This window comes from Oryctolagus cuniculus, chromosome 8, assembly GCF_051225735.1.
Source record: "Oryctolagus cuniculus isolate XC-2025 breed Fujian yellow rabbit chromosome 8, ASM5122573v1, whole genome shotgun sequence".
Taxonomy (NCBI): Eukaryota; Metazoa; Chordata; class Mammalia; order Lagomorpha; family Leporidae; genus Oryctolagus; species Oryctolagus cuniculus.
The window spans coordinates 77,777,175-77,800,827 of record NC_142874.1 but is presented as its reverse complement, the minus strand read 5'-3'; the positions used below and the strand labels follow the sequence as shown (position 1 = coordinate 77,800,827).

The following is a 23,653-nucleotide window of genomic DNA, read 5'->3' as shown; positions in this document are numbered from 1 at the left end:
GCTGCACATGGTATAAGAGGAGGAATCTTTTCCAACAGAGAATAGCACTTTCTGACATGTCTGCAGGCAGTGAATGAGCATCATGTATGGCAAATTAATTTGTGAAGAAGATATTACACAAAGCTGAAAAATTTTCAGAAACTAACACCATCCTGAAGACAGACAGTGTCTGAGCATCTTGTGTGAGAGTATTGATTTTCAGTAATTTTCTCAACACACTGGAGACAGTCTACTTTAATCACTTAGCAGCCTGTCCTGAAACCCCCTTATAGTCAGACAATAGATTAACCTCTTAATAGGAATTTGGTAGACAAAACAAAATTGGGAAAATTTAACACGCAACAATTTCTATCAAAGGAAAGGATCTTATCAAAAGGGAAGGAATCATTTTTTAACATTTCATTCATAAATCAACGTTTTGTAAAATGATAGTGCATAAGCATCACACTTTTAGTTATTTTCTTTCTTCCCTTTTGCTTCAAGATAATAGAATTGTAAATATAAATAGAATATAACAACAAAAACTAAGTTAAAAATTGAAACAAATTGTTTAGCATCAAGATTACTTGTCTAGTCACACTTTTTTTTTTTTTTTTTTTTTGACAGGCAGAGTGGACAGTGAGAGAGAGAGACAGAGAGAAAGGTCTTCCTTTGCCATTGGTTCACCCTCCAATGGCCACCGTGGCCGGCGCGCTGTAGCCGGTGCACCGCACTGATCAGATGGCAGGAGCCAGGTACTTCTCCTGGTCTCCCATGGGGTGCAGGGACCAAGTACTTGGGCCATCCTCCACTGCACTCTTGGGCCACAGCAGAGAGTTGGCCTGGAAGAGGGGCAACCGGGACAGAATCCGGCGCCCCGACCGGGACTAGAACCCGATGTGCTGGTGCTGCAAGGCGGAGGATTAGCCTAGTGAGCCGCGGCGCCGGCCACATTTTATATTTCTCAATGGATATTTAAGTGTCAAGTGCAAGTACTCTTCTGTTGGATTCACACACATGCTAAAATTTATTTCATCAACAACAAAAAAATCAAGCTAGGAACTTCTTTTTCTCTTAAGGTAACAAGAAATTGGAGATTGCAATAATGACAACAATGAGAGAAATGGACATCACTGTAAATTAATCTTCGCACCTCACAAGTTTTTAAGGTATAAAAATCATTCATGTTGGAGCCAGTGCTGTGGCATCCCATATGGGCACGGTTTGTGTCCCGGATGATCCTCTTCTGATCCAGCTCTCCTCTATGGCCTGGAAAAGCAACAGAAGATGGCCCAAATCCTTGGGTCCCTACACCCATATGGGAGACCTGAAAGAAGTTCCTGGCTCTTGGCTTCGGATGTGGTCATAGCTGCCATTTAGGGAGTGAACCAGTGGATGGAAGGCCTTTCTCTCTGTCTCTCCCTCTCTCTGTCTGTAACTCTACCTCTCAAATAAATTAAAAAAATATTTTAAAAATAATTCATGTTTCTGTTTAATATAAATGTCAATTTTATTTCCAAGTGACAGACCACATTGTTGAAATAAAATATTCTTTAATACAATTATGTCCAGGGGCCAGCATTGTGTCTTAGCAGATAAAGCTTTCACCTACAATGCCTGTATCCCATATGTGCACCAATTCCTGTCCTGGCTCCTCCACTTTTGTCTTAGCTCCTTGCTAATGGCCTGAAAAAAGTAGCAGAAGATGATTCAAGTGTACAGGCCCTGCCATCCAGGTGAGATATCCAGCTGAAGCTCCAGGTTCCTGGATGTGGCCTGGCTCACCTCTGACCATTGCAACCATCTGGGGAATGAACCAGTTGGTGAATGATCCCTTTTTGTCTCTTCCTCTCTGTAACTTTTCAAATAAATAAAATTCTTTTAAAAAATCAGATCTCATAAATCTTGTCTCTTTACTTTGAGTTCCACTTTTTTCTCTTAGTTTCTAGGTATGGTAAACATTAAAAACTATCTAATATTCTTTGTTCAGGCAAGTTTACTGACCCCCATTAGGACTCAGGTGTTTGTTCTGTAAGATGGGTTTCCAGGCTCTCACTGTACAATAAAGAACCAAATTCAACTTTGTTGTTTCTGCCACTAGATGGAGAACTCCTTGAAAGTAGACAGTGAATCAGCCCCAATAATAAAACCTAGGTAGGATGACGGCCCTGAGAAATGTGGTTGAACCAAATATGTATATTACCAAATATGGAGATTAGTTGTGTCATGACTTGATATTTAAGAACACATGACAACCCCTTATCCTGAATTTAGCCCAACTATAATTTGAATATCGCTGATGTTCTTACAAATAATGTCTACGAATTCTTTGTCTATTTTCTGTTGAAACACCAACAGGCATGGCATGACTATATATAATACTGAATAGTATTCTTTTTTTTTTCATTTGTAAGATACTTTCCTTTATCTTAGAAAACACTTTAAAAAAAAAAACACACTTTTTATAAAATTTGCTTTTCCTTGTCCTGGAGTCTAATTATTTTGCTTAAATGGAAGCTGAAATTTTCTCATATATTTGATTGAGCAATGTTTCTTCATTATTATTGTTCATAGTTGTGCATTTTAAGTCAAACAATGTCAGACAGCTTAGGAATACCATATACTGGGGTTGGCACTGTGGTGTAGTTGGTAAAGTGGCTGCCTGGGACACCAACATCCCATGTAGGCGGTGGTTCACGTCTTGGTTGCTCCACTTCCCATCCAGCTCTCTACTGAGGACCTGGGAAAGGTAGCAGAATATGGCTAAGTGTTTGGGTCCCTGCCACCCATGTAGGGTACCTGCATGAAGCTCCTGCCTATGGCCTGGCCCAGTAGTGGCGGCTGCAGGCTTGTGGGAATTGAACCTGTACATGTGAGATCTCTCTTTCAGTTTCTCCCTCTCTCTCCGTAACTCTGACTTTCAAAATAAATAAGTAGATCTTTTAAAAAACAGAACAATACGATATATACCCAGTCATATTTCAAATAAACTAGGACATTTGTCTTTTTCTTTTCATTGGTTTGAATTTTTATTAATATAAAGAGAACAGATTCACACATTTTATAGATACAATTTTTAAGAAGGTAACCGTACTTCTCTCACTCACTCCATCCTTCATTTGAAAATAGTAATATATATAAATATGAGTTTATAATATATAGTGTTCTTATATGTAACTTCAAGCATATATATAGCCTACATAGAATTATTGAGTATAATAGAAAAATAATTCACTGATTCATACATTTTTATTTAAAGTATAAACATTCCCTGTGAAATTGTCAGATTTTACTGTGAAACAATAATTACATTTAACTGTATTTCTGCAATAAGATGCCCCATTAGTTACCACACAAATGAGATCTGGCTTTCCTGTCAAAACCCAACTGTCTTAAAAGCTGTGTATCAAATATGTAAATAATGCTATGACAGGCTCAATAACTGCAAAAACTTTCTCTTTTTGTTTTCTTTTACCAAATCTAGATATTAAAATCTGAGTGTCTTCACATATAGGCAAATAATATATTTGTTTTAATACCTTTGATTTTTTTCCAATACAAAGTTATAATGCATTAATAATAAAAAATTAAACTTGTGTTATCTCAAATTTTAAAATTATGTAAAATACACATTTTGTTTTATAACCACTCAACATACTAACAAATTGTGAATTGTCTACACAATAGTTTCATAGTGTGACGTATAGTGCTGATCATTTCTTTATTTTTCACATGGAAATGGAATCTTTTACATTTCCTAATGATAGAATGTGAATGTAATACTTATCTTTCCTCCAAATTAGTATAGATATGAAAAACAACACATAGGTGAATAGTATAATTAATTCCAATGCTCAAAAAACTATGTAGTGCTATTAGTTGCAAGTAAATCCTCTTTTGGTTCTGCTTCTCTGGAGAGCTCTGATTAATCTACCTGTGTTGAAAAACTATTGGTGCCCCTAATTTATCAAGCATGGTTATTAATTATCATCTGCTCAAAAATGTGAGGCATTGTTTCATTTCAAATTGAAATTTCAAATGTACTAACCACTTCCCAGCCTTTTGGCAAAGATAAAGTGGAACATTTATATTGAGGTTTTCAGTGTATTTTCTTTTCTGTCTTTGCCTAAAAGATTACTTTACCACTTTCACATCAAACAGATGTGCCAGACAAAAAGATTTGCTTACTGAATAAGAATGGCTGTTTTGATGGATCAGATAGGACTGCACTTGGCTGAAGAAAGGGAAACAGGTTGCAGAGTTTCTGAAACATTTGGAGAGCTGATCATCTAACCACTTGCCCAGAAGTCTGAGATGAAAATCCTCAGTCCATCAACTGCCATTCAGGCAGCAGCAGCTCCGTGTGTAACAAACCTGCAGTGAGGCTCCCCTTACTTCCCTACTACCATGAGGTCAAGGCTGTCGTCTGTTCTCAATCTTCATCAAGACCCCAGATCATCTTCAAGACTGTACCTTACATGGAGAATAGTTATCTCAGTGGTTCAATATTCTTGGCCTCCAGTCCAAATTGATCTTGTTTTCCTTAACCTTTCTAGCGCTGGTATATCTAAAGTTTCATAATGTAAAACTTAGGACTAAAAGTTTTTAAAGTAATAAATGATTAAATTCTCATGTTTAAAAGAATTTATAGATTTCAGTTATTTTACCTGAGCAAAATATTAAAAAATCCCATTCCAAAAAATGTTATGGTGCAAAAAAATAAAATTTTTGAATGCTTCATGATTTGCACGTTAATGTATTTTATTGAGCATGTACACCTGTTTTCTACTGTTTTGTCTTCAATGTTAACACAGCAATATCCATACAAGTATGAACTCATACATGCAGTGATATGTATGTTGAAGAGACAAGACAAAATACCTGTGGGCATTATGGCACACCAGGTAAAACTGCTGTCTGAGCTGGAGTCACAGATACTACTACTCTGATTTCTGACCCAGTTCCCTGTTAACAAACCTAGGAAAACAGAATAATGGCTCAAGCAACTGAGTTCTCGCTACCCAAATTAGTTACCTGGATGAAGTCTCTGTCTACTGGGTCCTGAATCCTGGGGTCAGCCCCAGCTGAATTGGCTATTTAGGGAATGAAAAAAAAGATTAAAGATCTCAATGTCTCTCTGCCTTGAAAATAAATAAATCTCTAAAAAAAAGACATACTGGTAATGTGAATATATAACTTGCATGACACTGTTTAAGGTGGTGGCAAATGCCATAAGCATGGGAAAACATGAAGTAACAGAGAGAGATTAGGGTCAATATCTGCTTAGTCATTTTCTTTTTTTTTAAGATTTTATTTATTTGTTTGAAAGTCAGAGTTAACAGAGAGAGAGAAAGAGAGGCAGAGACAGAGAGGTCCTTCATCCACTGGCTCACCCCCCACTTGGCCACAGTGGCTGGAGCTAGGCCAATCTGAAGCCAGGAGCTTCCTCCGGATCTCCCACATGGATGCAGGGGTCCAAGGACTTGGGCCATCCTTTACTGCCCTCCCAGGCCATAGCGGAGAGCTGAATTGGAAGCTGAGTACCTGGGACTCACACCAGCACCCACATGGGATGCCAGCACTGCAGGTGGTGGCTCCACCCGCTATGCCACCGTGCCAGCCCTCTGCCTAGTTTTCATGATCAGATTGACCTCCTCAATGATGAGATCTTTTAATAGATGTATTTTTTATTTATTTGAAAGACAGAGTTGCACTGAGACAGGGACAGAGATGAAGGTGGGGGGTGGAGAGAGAGAGAGAGAGAGAATGAATCTTCTCTATGATGTTTCACTCTTCAAATTGCCTCAATAGTTAGGGTCAGACAAGCCCAAAGCCAGGAGCCTGGAACTCCATCTGGGTCTCCCATATTGGTGACAAAGATCCAAGTACTTGGACTATCTTCTGCCACTTTCCTAGGTCTATTAACAGGGAGGTAGGTTGGAAGCAGAGTAGCTGAGACCTATATGATGCCAGCATCACAGTGGCTAAACCTCCTAGGCCATGATGGTGAGCTCCAAATTAGAGATATTAACTTGATCTCTACTGACAAGAAGAAGTCAAACACCTTTGTATTTAGAATCAAAACAAAGGGCAATGGCTGGTGTATAGAAGAGAGAGAGAATGAGGTAGGCAAGCACTGCCAAGACACTAATATAAGTAAGGACTTTGAATGTTTTTCTAATAAGAATTTTTTATGTATAATGCATAATCTGAATTTGAATCTAACACAAAATAATTTTTTCAGAAATACAGTATGTAAGACTATCAATAATATATTTTCCAGAAACTTATCCTAAACCTGATATTTTTGAACAGAAAACCTTTTCATTGTAAAGTTCAAGTTTGTACTGAAGGTAAAATATAATACTGGTGAGTTTTTCTTTGCAATTGTCAAATCAAAAGAATGACTATTATTATAACTAGTAGATTGTTGAAAAAAGTGGGTAAAATGTTCAGAGGCTTAGAATTAAGGAATATAGTTCAAAATATTCTAAAGCCGATACAAAAATCAAAGAAATAGGAAAAAGCATTGAAATGTCTTTTTTATAAGAAAAGATGTGATACATTCTTATCTTATTGTAGAAATAAGGAATTCTTAGCCCTTTGCTTTATTGGGCTAAATTTGTAATGGAATGAGATAATATGTTTATGCATGTGTGTATTTGAATAATGACACACAAAGAAATAAGTGTGAATTTGTGAAAATATATTTGTGTATGTATGTAAACTCCCAGTGTTCAACCTGATCGTTGTAATTTATATAGTTTACATTTCCATCACCACCTTTAAGTCCACAAATCTAGAAGAGATTTGAGAGAGGAAAATTTTTTCTAAGAGTCTAATCCTACGCTCTAATTTCTGGTAGGGAAATAGATATAGGGATATTGAAATCAAGTCTACATTACCTTTGGCAAGAGATAACTCATAAGATTAAGTCTGTGGGAACTGACATTTGATGTAGTGGTTAAAATGCCCCCATCTTGTACTGAGATGCCTACATTCCTGACTCCAGCTTGCTGTTTATGCAGTGAGTGGATTTGTTTTAAACCTAAGGCCCTACAAGTGCTTGTAAGTATGCAAGTGAATTTTTAATTACATTTTGGGAAGTTGAAAAGCATTATAAATAGTTATCCTGCACATGACTCATGTCTGAATTCACTACCATTCACAGAACAATGTTAATCTGATATTTTTCATTAGGAAAAAGCATGTTTTCATAAAAGTAGAGCAATTATTTTTATCAAAATGTACTTTGAATAATTAATGCAGCTTATAAAGCCAGTTTATAATTTTATCATTAGGAAAAGTTTTGTGTGTGAGGTAGAAAAAACAGTTGTTGTTTATGCTATGACCAATATAGACTATTAACTAGCTGAAAAATATTAACCTTCATCTGTCATGTGCCTTTGCAGACTAACAACCTTACCTTTAGGATATAATTAAATATAAATGTTTAAAGTTTGACAATATCTTCATAAATTCACAGAATGTGGTTAATTTTTATGATCAACCTTATTTTACCTATATTATTTGCTTCGTGTAAACAAGAAATTACTGAATCCTCTAGATAACCTTTCTATTAATAATATCTGAGTGACATTAACATAACTTATCTTCAGATAATGACATTCAGAGACTATTAAATAGCAGTACTTTAATATAGAGAATATTGTTAAAATTATAATAATGAATACTCATATAACTTTTCATATGAAACTGAATGGACATTAAACTATAAGTAAGTAAAATAATAAAACAGAGGGAGAGGCGTGAATAGGGATTTATTGGGGCTGGTGCTGTGGCTTAGAGGGTAAAGCCGCTGCCTAGAGTGCCGGCATCCAATATGGACGCCAGTTCAAGACCCAGCTGCTCCACTTCCGATCCAGCTCTCTGCTATGGCCTGGGAAAGCAGTAGAAGATGGCCCAAGTCCTTGGGTCTCTGCACCCACGTGGGAGACCCAGAAGAATCCCCTGGCTCCTGGCTTCAGATTAGCGCAGCTCCAGCCTTTGCAAGCATATGGGGATTGAACCATGGGATAGAAGATTGCTCTCTTGCTCCCTCTGCCTCTCCTCTATCTGTGTAACTGTGACTTTAAGTAAAATAAATAAATCTTAAAAAATAGGGATTTATTACTGAATTTCTGTTCAATGTGATGAAAAATTTTTGCAAACAGAGTGATGATTCCAACACATTGTAAATGTAATTAATGGCACTTAAATGCAGATAAAAATCAGTTAATATGTCAAAAATATGATATGTCAAACTTATGACATGTTATACATATTTTGCCACAATAAGTAATGTTTCACAAAGATAATAAAAAGACAAAGTATAGATGATGGTAAATGCTTTCATAGTTTCAAAACTGATGATGATAGTTATACACGATGAGTACAATATAGGCTTCAAGTGTAAATGACCTTAAATTTCCTGTGAATAGTAGTAAACACAACCTTATTCTAGTTAAGGCCACATCTCTCTATGCAAAGAGTAACAAAGTCACATTATAAAACCATATGGGACATGAAAATATTCTCAGGCCGAATTTGGAAAATACAAATAAATATATGTGCTACTGCTGAGAAACTTAGAAGTCCAGTTAGAACATTAAATTCAATTAGTTTTCCTATTCTGGCAAAATATATTGTCACCAGTCTCTTTGTCCATTTATATGTTTGGAAGTCGTATAATTAGTTATAACTAGAATATTTGTCCCCTCCTAAACTCATGGAGTTTATTTGCCATTTTAATGGTACTGTAATGTGGGAACTTTAAGAGATAACGGGTCCATAAGATCTCTGCTCTCATGAATGAGTAACTTCCTTAAGAAAGATGACTATCAGTTGCTTTCTGTTTCAGTTCCCCTTTTCCTTAGCCATGAGCCCAGGCAGCAAGAAAGTCCTTGCTGAAGGCCAGTGCATTTATCCTGGACACCCCAGCCTCCAAAGCAGGAAGGAAATAAATTCATGTTCTTCGTTAATTACTGAGACTGTGATACTCTAATGTGGAAGCACAAAATGGACTAAGGTAGTATTACCATCGATAAACACTAGCACATGTGTATTTAAAGAGATGTATAGTTGATCCATAAGATCAATGGCCCGATGAGTGTATGTATATGTGTGTGTGTGTGTGTGTATGTGTGTGTGTGTGTGTGTGTGTATATATATATATATATATATATATATATATAACACTATCAGGAACAAAGCACGCACCAGTAAAAGACAACAAAATATCACTTTGTTCAGAAAACAGTCAGTAGTAAAAATGAGCCTCCCAATTTTGGGTCAGCATAAAATTAGTCAATTTTCTTATTCTAAATATGTTGGCACCATCTTTTAAACTAAATAAAGAATTCGCCAATTTTGGAAATGTGAGATGAGAAATGCCAAAAGTTAGAGAATTTATATATTATTTTATGACCCTTCTTGTCTTGGTGACATTAAATATGCCAATATGTTTCATTTGTTACATGTGATTTTCCAAGTATTGCATTTGAGGGTTATAGTCTGGATTTAAACATTTTCAGCCTATCACTTTGTGGCCAAAATATAATATTTTTGTGCTAACACATGATAATCCCTTTATATATCAATGTAAAAAATGTCTCAATACTGGGAACTCAAGCATGCCTCCCCATACTTGATTATTTGTTATAATTCATAAAAAAGAAAAATCAGCAGTGCATGGATTTTTTTTTCTAATAAACATTTCCAGATGCATCAATTAATACGGAAATACACTGCAGAGCACAATTTGAGAATGGAATACAATGAGAATCTATTTACTACTTTCTTCCAAGATGAAAAATTCATTGTTTCCATTTATGAGAATCATAAATTTGTTAATGTAGTTTCCAAATATAACAGTGAAAGTAGTCTTCAGTGAGAAATTTTCCCATTATTTATTAATCCCCATTTGTTTTACAAATACACAATTTATGACTTGTAAAACATTTGCCAGCATTATTTTGGTTTGAATCACAAATTAAAATATTTTAGTGTAGTGGAGATAACTAGGAAGAAATGAAAGCTAATGTTTATGCAGCTTACATGTGGCTCATTAAAAAAATGACATAAACCAGGTTTGCTTGACTATTGAGATAATTGTACATAGCGTTATTCCTCTGAGTGATGTGACCATGGCAATGTCTTTTTTTTTTTTTGACAGACTAATTTTTATAAAATTTGTGCAATGTTTAGACTGTTAACATGAGTTTCAGTAAAATGTTCTGTAATGATAAAATCTAGAAAAATAACACTACTTTAGAAGGATTTATCCGAGAATTGCAGGATCATATTTTGTTTATCTTTTCAAAATGATGATTTTGTGTTTTGTCATATAATACATTTTAAATAAATCTTACTTGATACTCTGGTTTCTCTTCAGATCGTATAAATCTTACTTGACATGAATCTAATTGAATTGATTGGAAATCTGCTCAGGTATTGAAAAAATCAGTCATTTATGGAGAAGAGTAAATAGAAGAGTGTAATTGAATGGAATAAAATATGAATTGCCATAGAGGAGGGATTAGAGTGTGTCATAATTGATACCAAATAAAAGAAAGTATTCAGTTGCTTTAGAAATTTACAAAATATATGTGTGTCAAATGAAGCATAAGTGGAAAAGCAAGGAATGGAAAAATTTGTTGAAACACAGAAGTTCATATATGTTTGCAGAAATGATATTCTCCAAGGGATGATATATGCCTAGAGTAAATATCATAGCTGAAAGTAAGTACTTTTATTGTTTTTAAATCATTGAAATCTCATAGTAAAGGGCTTCAACATCAGACAATAAAGATGATTGGCAAACCAGGACTTTGGCATGGTGTCATCATATGCATATCCGATCAAAGCATGAAGATCTCATATCTCTTTTGCTGGTGGAATTAGGAAACAAGATCTTGGTTGTGTGTACCTAAAAGTAGCAGATGACTGACCATCTGAAGTCTTTGATTATGTTCTTGATTTTTGAAGGAATATTGAATAAATAATCCAAAAAATATGCACAGCTATAAATTAGGCATGAAAATAAATGTTACTACAATACTTCAAAAATATATAATTCAGGATACGTTATATTTTATTTATTTGAACAAATATGTTTTGAAATTATAAATTAAATTAACAAAATGTAGGCTGGCACTGTGTCTCACTTGCCTAATCCTCCGCCTGTGGCACCGGTACCCCGGGTTCTAGTCCCAGTTGGGGCGCTGGGTACTAGTCCCGGTTGCTTCTCTTCCAGTCCAGCTTTCTGCTGTGGCCCAGGAGGGCAGTGGAGGATGGCCCAAGTGCTTGGGTCCCTACATCCACATGGGAAACCGGGAGGAAGTACCCGGCTCCTGGCTTCGGATTGGCACAGCGCCGGCCATAGTGGCTATTTGGGGAGTGAACCAACGGAAGGAAGACCTTTCTCTCTGTCTCTCTCTCACTGTCTATAACTCTCTCTCTCTCTCTCTCTCTCTCTCTCTCTCTCTCACTGTCTAACTCTGCCTGGCAAAAAATAAATAAATAAATAACAAAAAAATATAATCCACCATTATAAATCTAGATTTAATTATGTCTATTTTAAAGATTTATTTTATTTATTTGAAAGAGTTAAAGAGAGATAGTGAGAGAAAGTGAGATCTTTCACCTGCTGATTTACTCCCCAAATGGCTGCAACAGCCAGACCTGGGCCAGGCTACTCTGCTTCTTGTCCTGCTCCCTGCTCTTGCACCTGGGAAAGTAACAGCTGGTAGCCCAGGTTGGTCCCAGCCATCCAGATAGCAGACCTAGCTGGAGTTCTGGGCTCCTAACTTCAGCCACACTCGTCCTCCATTGATGTGGCCATTGAGAAGTGAAACAGCAGATGGAGATCTCTCTCTCTCTCTCTCTCTCCCTCTTTTTCAGCCTTTCAAATAAATAAAGTAAATCTTTTAAAACATTAGCTTGGGTTTTAACTAAAAGATTCCTATTGCTTAGTGACATCCTAGCCATCATAATGTAACACAACATAATATTCATATATTTGTGACAATTCTGGTGTAAACAAATCTACTGGATTTCCAGTCATAAAACTATAGCAATCATGTAAAGTACACAGAACTCAATAATAATAATTAATGATTTACTAATGTATATTGGTATACTATACGTTTTATCTTTATTTTATAATGTACTCCTTCTTCTTCATAAAACAATTACTGTAAGCCAGTATGTCCACAATCCACTATTTCCAATAAAATCACAACTAGTGACTAACTTCGAAACAAAATTAAAAGTGAGTAAAGATCACGAAGGTGGAAAATCAATGATAGTTATTGCTCATTGGTCAGCAGTCACATTCTTTCACTGCTATAATCTTCAAGAATAAAACACTAAGTAAAAGAAGCTGTTGTTGAACTATTCCCCTTATTGAAGGCAACAAAAATTGCAAAAGTGTGAGAAGAACTTACCTCAGATATGGAAAGTTTTCAAGTGATCTGCATGGTAGAGCAACAGCAGAGCGTCTGTCTCAGCGCCATGTCGAAAGAAAGAATTGGACTCCTGAACAGTGTTGAATTTACCATCAGTTCTGGATGAGTTAGACAGTTCAACGACTGTTATTCATTACTTAACCTTAAATTGAGTGGTGAGTCTGTAAGTATTTGCATGAAGTTTTGGAAACTTTAGGTAAGTTGATTGTGGAGGAAATTTACTTGCCAAATCATAGCTTAAATATATATGAAAACTTCCTATCCTGGAAATGGGTGCCTGAGGAAGCTTTGTCATTATCAGGTGTTAAGGCTTTTAAGGACAGGATGATAGCTTTGACATTGTAGGCAATACACTGGAGCTTTTGTGATCTGGCAGGGCAAGAATCTCAGGGTCTTTAAGCACATCACTGGAGCACTATAGGGACACTAAGACAGCACAGATGACCCAGCACCTCTTCCAAGATGCCTTCCTGAATGGTGTGTCTGTGAAATGAAACAGTACTGTTTGGAGATCTACATACCTTTCAATATTTTGTTTATCCTGGCTTGTGAAAGTAAAATCTATGATTTTTCCTATGATAACAAAATTGCCTAAAGATGTATTTCTTGGAACATAATTAATGGCATTAAGTGACACTTGACAGTATCTGAGTTTTTACTTGATTTATTCTTATTGTAGCATGTGCTACCTTTTTAAAACAGATTTATTTTATTTTTTTGAAAGGCAGAGTTATAGAGAAATATAGAGAGAGATGGAGAAAGAGATCTTTATCCACCGGTTCACTCGCCAGATGGCTGCAATGGCTGGAGCTGGGCCCATCCAAGCAAGGAGCCAAGAGTTTCTTCCCAGTCTCCCATGTGGGTAGAGGGGCCCAAGGGCTCGAGCCATCTTCTGCTGCTTTCCCAGGTGCTTTAGCAGGGAGCTGGACAGAAGTGGAGCAGCAGAGAATCAAAATGGCATCCCTATGGGACACCAGCGTTGCAGGCAAAGGCTTAACGGATTGAACAACAATGACAGCCTGTGTATGGCCACCCAATAACAGATCCCTTGCCATTGAACTGTTGACCTTTGGTAAGTTTAAAATGTGCTAATGACCCTGAATTTCCTAATGATTTTGGGATAAGTGGATCTTGCATTTCATTTCCACTAATGCATATTCTGTGTTACTATGTTATAAATTTTAGAAGCAAACACTTAAAGTGTCCCTAAAATTTTCTTTCTAGCACTTTGGCTGTCATTTTGGAGTTTTCTACTAGCTTCTCACTATCTGAACATTTCATAAATATTTGTTTTCTGCAAGGGTTGCCCCTGGGGCTTCTTTTATTCTAATTATTCACAGATGTCATCTACCATATCCTGCTTTCCAGTGGATTAAATCACTTTCTATGTGTTGATTTTCACATTGCTTTTCTGAAACAGGATTCTAGTTCTCTATGCCTTACTGCCAACTAAGCATATCTAGTATTGGATCTGCTCAACAAATAACTAAAATACATAATTTTAGATAATCTCTGCTTCCTTCTGAATCTTACTAATTTGAATTGTTTCACATGTCACCCAGGCCACTAGTCTTGGCATCAGAAGTCACTAATACTACTTTCTTTCCTTCAGGCTCAGTATCTAAACACTATTTACCAAGTTCAGTACAGACATATGGTGTTATTTTGATAAGCATTATATGGGTTATAGTCCATAATCTTTGCATGCACCCTTTCAACAGAATGCATTGTACAAAAACCTGAAGCCAGAAGAAAACTGTTACTTTAAACTTGCACTTATAAATATCAGGTAAACCTTTAAAACACACAGCATACATGCAAGAACTAACCATTCCATGATAATGGCACTGCGTTATTTGCTTATTTTAATCTTTCTCCTTACTCTTTAAATCACATCAGCTACTTTAATGTTGTTACTACCCAATGACTTTGCTTCCTACTCTTCTAAGAAATTTGAAGCTATGAGAAATGTTTATAATCCACAATGATGCAATTACCAGTATTTTTAAACTTTTTTGACCTTAAATGCTCTGATTATAGATAAAATATCTCCCTTGAGAATGAGAGATAATCTTTTCTTGCCTTCATTAAAAAAAATGTCGCCGAGGAATTCTCTCCTCTCTTATCTGATATAAAATGTCTACCCCCTACTTCATTATTTAGATAATTATACAAATATATGAGACTAAAATGTTGGTGGGAAAAAGAAAGTAAAAGCTGTTTATCTTGGTACAAGCATTTTTGAAATCCATGTTTACAAGTGTAAGTATCAAGCCTTTCTTGATAACTTCCTCTCATCAGTTATTGCCCAATTTTTTTTTTTTTTTCCTCTTTGGCCTCACTATGTTGCAAAACTTCTTGAGTCACCAGCTTATGTAGTGTGCCTCTAGTTCTTCTCTTCTCATGCTCTCTTACCCCCAATTTACTGCACCAATCTACAAAAACTGCTCTTGTCAAGGTCAACAATGACCTCTATTTTGGAAAATCCAATAGTCAATTTTCAGTTCAAACATTATTTGAGCCAAAACCAGTGCTTGATGTAATTGAACATAGCCTCATCTGTGATCCATTTCTCCACTTGGCTTCCCTTTGTCTCACTGTCCACTCAATCTCCATTTCATTTCCGAATTTCTTCCTTCTCAAACCTTTCTACTGTTTGTGCACATATTCGTTAAATACATGTATATATGTATAATATATATAATCTGTCATATTTGATAAGATAATAAGGAATTTGTAGAAAATACTCTGTGATCATTTATCTGTCAGATTGATTTGCCTAGAAGTGATACAGGCATATATTAAATAAAAACATATCTAAGTTATTGAAGAATTTTAAAATTTAAATATTTTTGAAAATAATTTCTGACTTCTGCCACTGCCCTAAATAACAATCTGAATATGTGACATAGTATTAATGAAAATATTCAAACCTGTTTCATTAACACATCAAAGTTTTTCAATTAAATATATATCATGTTTGCTATGCATAACTCTTCAGTATAAGCAGCATTGAAGGGATAAATTAACATTTGAATATTTTGCTTTTTCTTGCCAAATCAATGCTAGTTTTTTTTCTAAGCTTCATCAGCAACAAAGTAAGATTTTCATAATATTTTAACTTTGTAACAAGCCTTTTCTATATGTCACGGAACATCATTTATTGGGTATTTATTTACTTTAAATTAAAAATAATATTCCAGGGCTGGTGTTGTGGAACAGCAAGTTTAGCCCTGCCTGCTACACCAAGATATCCCATATGGGAACTGGTTTGTGTCCTGGCTGCTCCATTTCCAATCTACCTTCCTGTTAATCCTCCTGGGAAAGCAGTAGAAGGTGGTGCAAGTACTTGTACCTCTGCACCAAGTAGTAGACCCAGATATAGTCTGGACATCTGACTTAGCTTGGTCCAGCCACAAACAAGCCATTTAGGGAGTTACCCAGAGGATAAAAGAGCTACCTTTCTCTTTCTCTCTTTCTTCCTCTCTCTGTAACTCAGCCTCTCAAAAAATAAATCTTTTAAAAAAAACTTTATTCTATCTTGGTATCCATCTTTATGAAAAAACATGAGATTTTTTTTTTATTTGAAAGAGCTACAGAATGAAGGGGGGGCAAAGAGCTAGAGAGAGAGAGAGAGAGATTAAGGAAAAGAGAGAGAGAGGAGAGATAGAGGTTCCATTTGCTGGTTCACTCCTCAGATGTGCACAACAGCAGGGACAGATTCAGGCAGAAGCCAGGAGCCCTCAGCATCATTCAGGTCTCTACTTGAGTCTCAGGGGTCCAACTGCTTGGGCCATCTTCTGCTGCTTTTCCCAGATCATTAACATGGGGCTGGGTCAGAAATGCAGTAGCAGGGACACTAAGTGGCCCCCATATGGGATGCTGGCTCTCTAGACAGTAGCTTTACCCATGATGCCACAATACCAGCTCCAAAATGAAATTTAATTATTTGTTCTTCACAAAATTCTTTAGAGGTATGTTCTCATAGAAATTTACAGTCCTTGTTTCTGCATGTTTCAACAAGTCACTGTTAAAATGCTGGGATATTCTCCTGCCATGATATTTCCTGTTTCTTATATTTAATAACTCATCATTAGATAGGAATACATCCCATGGTGAAACATTTCTATATGCAAAACTTTTAGGAAATGTAAAAAAAGCTTAGTCATTTTAGCATAATCTCAGTTCTCCAGTCTAATATTGTTCTGAAAAGAGGGATCATGTTAAGACACTAGAACTTTTTTTTTTTTTTGTATTCTTAATTTGTAGGATCTGTTTGTAAATCTCTTTAACCTAAGTTTCTCTATAAACATTTCATACAAAGCAGAAACCTAGTTCCTCTCAAGATTTTGTGACTCCTGCATCAGGGCATCTCACAGGAGTTTGCAAGTGGTGAGCCTCCCAGGGTAGCATTGCTGGTGATGCAACAACAGAATGCCTCAGGGGCCTCAGCCCACAAGCAATGAGGCTCCTACCTCTCTCTGCCTTTCAAAGGCAAGCAGCGACAGAGAAACCCTACTTACCCCTGCCCTTTCAATGTTGAAATGATTTAATCCCAATCTGCTTTCTTTTTCCAGTCCCTTACTTGATAGACTCACAAATTCAGATCTCTGACAAGACCTTTTTGGGGGACTAACACACTTACCTATCAAATTGACTAACCGACCCTTCTTCTAGAATGCGAAGTGACATTGAAATTTATCATATCCAAAATGAAAACCATGTTCTCTTCCCAAGACTATTTCACACGCTAACTTACCAGGTCCAGTTGGAATCTACTTGCTTAGGCAATGAGAACCATCTTCAATCACTCTTTTTTCCATGCCACTTATCCAATCACATCAGTAAGTCCTGTTGCCTCTAACTTCAAAATATATGCATTTTTATCACTGTGGATGCCTTCTATTATTATCCTCACAAACAGCTTCATTAAGAAGGCTTTCTTCTGCTACACTTACCTTTTACAGTTTGTCTCAAAACAATATTTAGTGCAGTTCTTCATAAACATTGGTATGACACTGCCACTCCTCTGCTCTGAGACCTCCTGCTCTTGTCCTTCACTGGCTCTCTCAGCTCCAGACAGCCTTACCTCTTGATGCTGCCGTGAACACTGTAAGCAAACCCTCACCCTGTGCTCTTGCTCTGATCATATTTTCCCTTGTGTTTATGACTTTACAAAACGATATGTAACTTATCAATTTATTGTATTTATTTTACATCATTGTTATGAAAGCTCTATGAAGGGATGTTTCTTTTATACTTGTTCATATGTGTCTGAGTATCTAGAAATTCATAAATAATTAAGGAATGATACATATATTACATTATACAGTATCTGCTTGTGCCTAAAATACCATTTTAAAAATTACTGATTTTGGAATTATAGTGATATTTTTAAATTAAAATTTGAAGATAATATCTTCTTCCTTAACAATACATAGATTCCTTTCATGCAGTGTATTGAGAATAAAACCCACATTTGTACTTGGCTTATATGGTTCTGCAAGTTCAGCTCTTGGCTTACTTTCCCAGTATTTTATCTACTATCCTCTGACTACACTATGTAATACATAGAATACCCTGCTTTCCTGAAGACCATGCTAGTTTCTGTTAATTCCAAGCTTTGTACAAGTTGTTCATTTTTCCTGCATACTCTTTTTCTTTCCTTGGCTGGTTTCCCCTCATGATTTACACCTAGTTTTGAAAGATACTTCCTGAAATTTATTTCTCTGTCCACAGATTATATGTCTTTTCTAACTGCACTGAGAACACTCTACATTTACCTAGAACACAGACACCTGTGTCAATGAGATGATACTGTTCCTTGACTTATTTGGGAGTCTATGATCTGTGAAGGCACAGGTACTAAGTGTATTGTGCAGTATCCCCATTGCTTAGCACAGCTATCTATTTCCTGAGAAAAACAAATGAATTAAACAATACATAATGTATTCATTGTAAATGATTTATTTCCTTATGTGAAAGTCAAATTTATAGAGAGGGAGAGAGCCAGAGCCGGGGAGGGAGGGGGGGTGGAGAGAGAGAGAGAGAGAGAGAGAGAGAGAGAGAAACTTCCATGTACTAATTACCCAGATGGACACATTGATTAGGGCTAGGGCAATATGAAGTAAGAAGCCAAGAGCTTCATCCAGGTCTCCCACCTGGCGGCAGGGGCCCAAACATTTGGGTCATCTTCCTATCATCTTCCGAGGCCATCAACACGGTGCTAGATGGGAAGTGGAGTAGCCAAGCAATTCTTCAGTGTTCTTAGGGAATGGCAGCATCATAGGCAATGGCTTTTACCAGCTATGCCAATCCCATAATGAATGAATGTTTAATCAAACATTTCTTCATATCAATTGTGAAAATAATCATGTAGTATGTACAGTCCTGAAGTAAAATTTTATCCAAATTGGGATTCTCTTGTAATCTGAAAATAAGAAGCTCCTGAGGTGCAATGCACAAATCTATGCACTGAGACCAGATGTAACACCTGTATGCCTTCCCTGTGTAAGTACCTGGGACTTTGAGATCACCAGGTAACTGAGATTTCTTGCACAGCAGAATTCATTACTATGTTCTTCTAGATGGATGGAAGGAAATTCAGAAGCTTGGAAAAAAATACAGGGAATATTGGATTTGTTGTGTTCAATGCTTTACTCCTACATAAATGATAATTTTGGAATAATGGCCTCAAAGAGATAAAGAAGGAACTTAGAATTACTAGAGTGTGTTGCAAAGAATTCATCTTTATCTAACAGTGACTGAAAGCTAGGCAGGGGATATACTTTATGGTTTAGTTTTGTAATTTTAAAAGTAACATTTCTACCATCCCACAACTGGGTGTATATCTTAGGGAAATGAAATCAGTATATTAAGAGACCTCAGTATTCTCACATTGATTACAGCACTATTTACAATAGCTGAGAAATGAAAATAATCAGTGTAAATCAACCAATGAATGGATAAAGAAACTGTAGCATATATAAACAATGAAATACTAGTAAGTCAAAAAATCATGAAATCCTGTCATTTTTGATAACATGGGTGGAGCTGGAGGCCACCATGTTAAGTTAAAAAAGTCAGGCACATAAAGCATAAAGCCCAACATCATATGATCTCACTCAGATGTGCAATCTAAAATGTTGAACTCATAGAATAGTAGTTACCAGTAGAGGGAGGGTTGGAGAAAGTTGAACATATATTAAGCTGTAGGTAGATAGAAGAAATAATTCTGGTGTTCTATTGAACAGTAGTGTGACCGTAGATAATGCTAATACACTGCATATTTAAAAGCAAGAACAGTTTTCCCTGTTTTCCCCAGAAAGAAATAATACATATTTGAGGGGATAGACATGCTTACACTGATTTGAGCATTAGACAATGTGTACAAAAATGTATACGTTGATTTTAAAAATATTCATGCCTAAAATAAACAAATAATTGGAAAAAATAAGGAAAATCAAAAATAGCATGAAGACTTTGCTCCATTGAGTAACACATTTTTCCACTGATTCCACTAGCAATCCAGACTGCTTTGAAGGGACTTGCAAGTTGTATCAGAGTACTTAGAACCTTGTCCTGACTCTGACTCCTGACTGCAGTTGCCTAATAATTCAGATCTTGGGAGGCATTAGGTGGGGACTCAAGTGACTGGGACCCTGCCACCCATAGGAGAGACCTGATTACTTTTTGGCTCCTAGCTTTGGGTTGGCCCAGCCTTATCTCTTGGGAGCTACTGGGGAATAAAACATCGGATGGGAGCTCTCTTTCTCTCTTGCCTATCTGTCAGTCTCTCTTTCTGTCTTTTTCTCTTGCAAATAACTATTAAATAATTTAGAAGTGAATAAATATATATCCTGCATGGATGAGGCTAAACTTATAATGGAATAAAGAAACACCTCATCTTTGTGAATCTTCATAGCTAACTTCCCAATTTTCAAGTTTGAAGAAAAAGAAATTCCTCTTTCTTGTCTGTCCCCATTTTTCTCCATAATGCCACCTGCATTCTAACCCTGCTATGCATCTTGATGACTTTTTCTTCCAGTCTCCTAAAGCATGCATTTTGTGATTTTTAAGAGTTTCATGTATTATATCTTGTTCTAAGGTGCTGTATATTATTTTAATAAAGGATAAGGCATAGAAAACAAAATTATTTTATTTCCAATTTGGTAGGAAAAGGATGGCCCAAGTGAGAAAGCATTTCTATAGTTTGTGAGGTATCCTAGTATGGCACATGGTGTTAATAGAGAAAGATATATATGAGAATAAAAGTATTTTTTAGAATCATTGTCAGTAAAAACACACTGCAAATTTTTCTTTTTATTTTAGCCAAATACCTGGAGATATCTTCATAAAACTAGAGGAAGAAAATTAAATGTTTGCATAATTTGTTTCAAAAAGATGCAGATAGAATAAAGTGGTGACATAGCTACCAAGTGTGTTGAAAACTGATGAAAGTAAAATAAGATTTCCTGATTTGTTTGAAAGGCAGAATTATAGATTTGGGATGAGAGAGGCAAAGAGAGCGAGAGAGAAGTCTTCCATATGCTGGTTCTCTCCACAAATGATCACAATAGCCATGGCTGGCCTGGTCGAAGCTAGGAACCAGGAGCTTCCTGTGGGTCTCCCACTGGGTGCAGGTACCGAAGCACGTGGGTCAGCCTCTGTTGCTTTCCCAGGCAGGCATGCTTGCAGGGAGCTGTATCAGAAGTGGAGCAGCTGGGTCTAGAACCTACATCCATATGGGATGTTGACACTGCAGGTGATGGCTTAACCTGCTGTGCCACACTGCTGTCCTGTAATATAAGATTTTAAAAAACTGCTGTTATTGACTAAGTGTTTGGATCACATTCAAGATATTCTCAAAATACAAATAAAAAACTAGAGGATTTAACATGACATTGTGTTGTCTGTCATTTTATTTTATTTTTAAATTTTATGTATTTTATGGTCTTCATACCTTGGATGTGAAGGAATTATTTCATCTCATAATTCAGATAATGAAATTTTACTATCATCAGTCAGTACAGGGCCCACTTGGGTTTTATTTATGTGTGTTTACATGTTTATTTTAACCATATAACTTACTTTTATTTACAATGAAACCAATGTAATATATTTGCTGTAAACCTTTGAATAATAATTTTATAATAATATTATAAAATATTTTGTTATATTTAGTATACAAATTTAGGTAATGTAAACCATATGGTTCTGTCTGTGGCAATGACTATATTCCAATGAAGACTGACATTTAGTAACATCAAGTTAGTAGAAGGTTTATACAAAGATGACATAAATTTGCAAGCATTTTATAATTGAAAGTGGATACTGGTAAATGCACTCAAACAAATATAACACAATAAAAAGGTGTAAAATTATGCATGCAGTTTATTGAAAGTGAAATTGAGTAAAATTTTAACTCCCTATGTTATAGGCTTATAAACACACTTGGAATGGATAACGTGCATATCTGTTTCTAATTTGGTTTCCTTTCTCAGATTTATTACTAATTTTTACTTGAATCTATTATCTGTGAAATTTAATTCTATGGTTTCTTTTTCTTTTTCTTCAATTTGTTTGCTGAGTTTGCTCCAAAGAATATATACTTCGAGTTTGTTGTTCAACTGTCTGAATATACTGTTTGACATCTTATTCTAGTTATTTATCAGCAGAAGTATTAGGTTCAATATTTCCAGTAGAATTCTTACAGGATTGTTGCACAAGGCTGTTTTTTTTTTTATTTTTCTGTTCTATGCCTTGGTGCAGTAATGTACAATTCATTTTTAGGACAACTTTGGCAATACGTGATAGGGGAGTGGTTTTACCTGCCTATTTGTCTTTCGCTTACATTTCTCAAGAAGCCTAATTGTTTTCATGTTTTTGCCTTCAGTTACATCACACTTCATTGCCATTCTCCATTTCTGTAATTATCCTCCAAACTGATGCTTGTATCAGGCTTCTGTTTTTAATCTGGCACAGTTTTCATCTATGCACTACAAGTCACATACATTCATTGTCCTTTAATCCTGGACTTTTTCATTCTGCAGGTGAGTTTTTCCATCCTTTTAAATTTATTCTGCAAATTCTCCTCCCTTTTATGTTTGAATCCCTTAAGCCTCACATTTCCTTTATGTACAGTAAATTTGAAATTTTTGGTATTCTCTGCTTCCTAGTAAAATTCAAGGCTAGGATTATTTATTCTAGCCCTGATTTTAGAAATTTTAAAAAATGGATGGCTAGAGTTTTATTAATATTTAATATTTATATATGCCAATATTTAAAGTTCATAATGTAATAAGCTTCATTTTTATCTGTTACATTATCCTAAATTGAAAACACGATCCAGTGAAAATAATGTATATAGATTATAGCTTTAATTTATTTAATAGCACATTCAACAGAGAGATCAATCTCAAAAAGCAAATATATGTGAAAGCAAAATATTCTAAAGAAATTAGGCAAGATCAGGATGTTTATACTTAATGATTTTTTAAAATACAAATCACTTGAAATAGTTTCAAAATTCATATGAATCAAGAATTAGCTGCTACCTTTAAACTTAATTTCTGAGTCTATTGCTAAAAGTAAATGACAGTTCAACAAAATAAAGATATTCTGAATCTAGAAATTTCCAAAACATGGATCTTCCTCAGATAGGAACTACACTAATGTTTAATTGGTGAATTGTTACTTAATAGGGGCCAGCACTGTGGCTCAGTGGATTAAGATACCACCTGCAACACTGGTAACCCATTTGGTGGTCAGTTTGTGTGCTAGTTGTTCCACTTGTGATCCAGCTTCTTGCTAATGTGCCTGGGGAAGCAGTAGAAGATGGCTCAAGTGTTTGAGGCCCTGCTACCCACATGGGAATCTGTATGCAGTTCTGGGCTCCTGGCTTTAGCCTGACCCAGCCCCAGCTGTTGCAGTCATCTGGGGAAGGAACCGGCAAATAGAAGATATCTCTGCCTCTCCTTCCTTCTCTCTGTAACTCTCTATTTCAGATAAATAAATAAATCGTTAAAAATTGTTACTTGATGATATTTCCATAGTTCAACATTATAAAAATCATTTGCTATTATATTGATAATTGTTGATGAATTATAGACCATGCCTTAAAACATCAGTAGAAGCTAAAAACATTTCTTCCAATCTTCTATTTCCTTTTTCTTTTTGATTTTTTTCTTGCAAAATTGCCTGTGATT

At 35.8% G+C, this 23,653-nt stretch overlaps 1 long non-coding RNA gene across 1 annotated transcript in view; it reads left to right on the top strand.

Moving 5' to 3' along the window:
- LOC138843382 (uncharacterized) overlaps positions 1–1,867 on the top strand; it is a 54,515-nt gene extending 52,648 nt beyond the window's left edge. Inside the window, exon 3 of the long non-coding RNA XR_016212033.1 lies at positions 1,059–1,867. This is a non-coding gene — a long non-coding RNA (uncharacterized LOC138843382). The remainder of the gene's footprint in view (positions 1–1,058) is intronic.
- Positions 1,868–23,653: the final 21,786 nt, after the last annotated feature.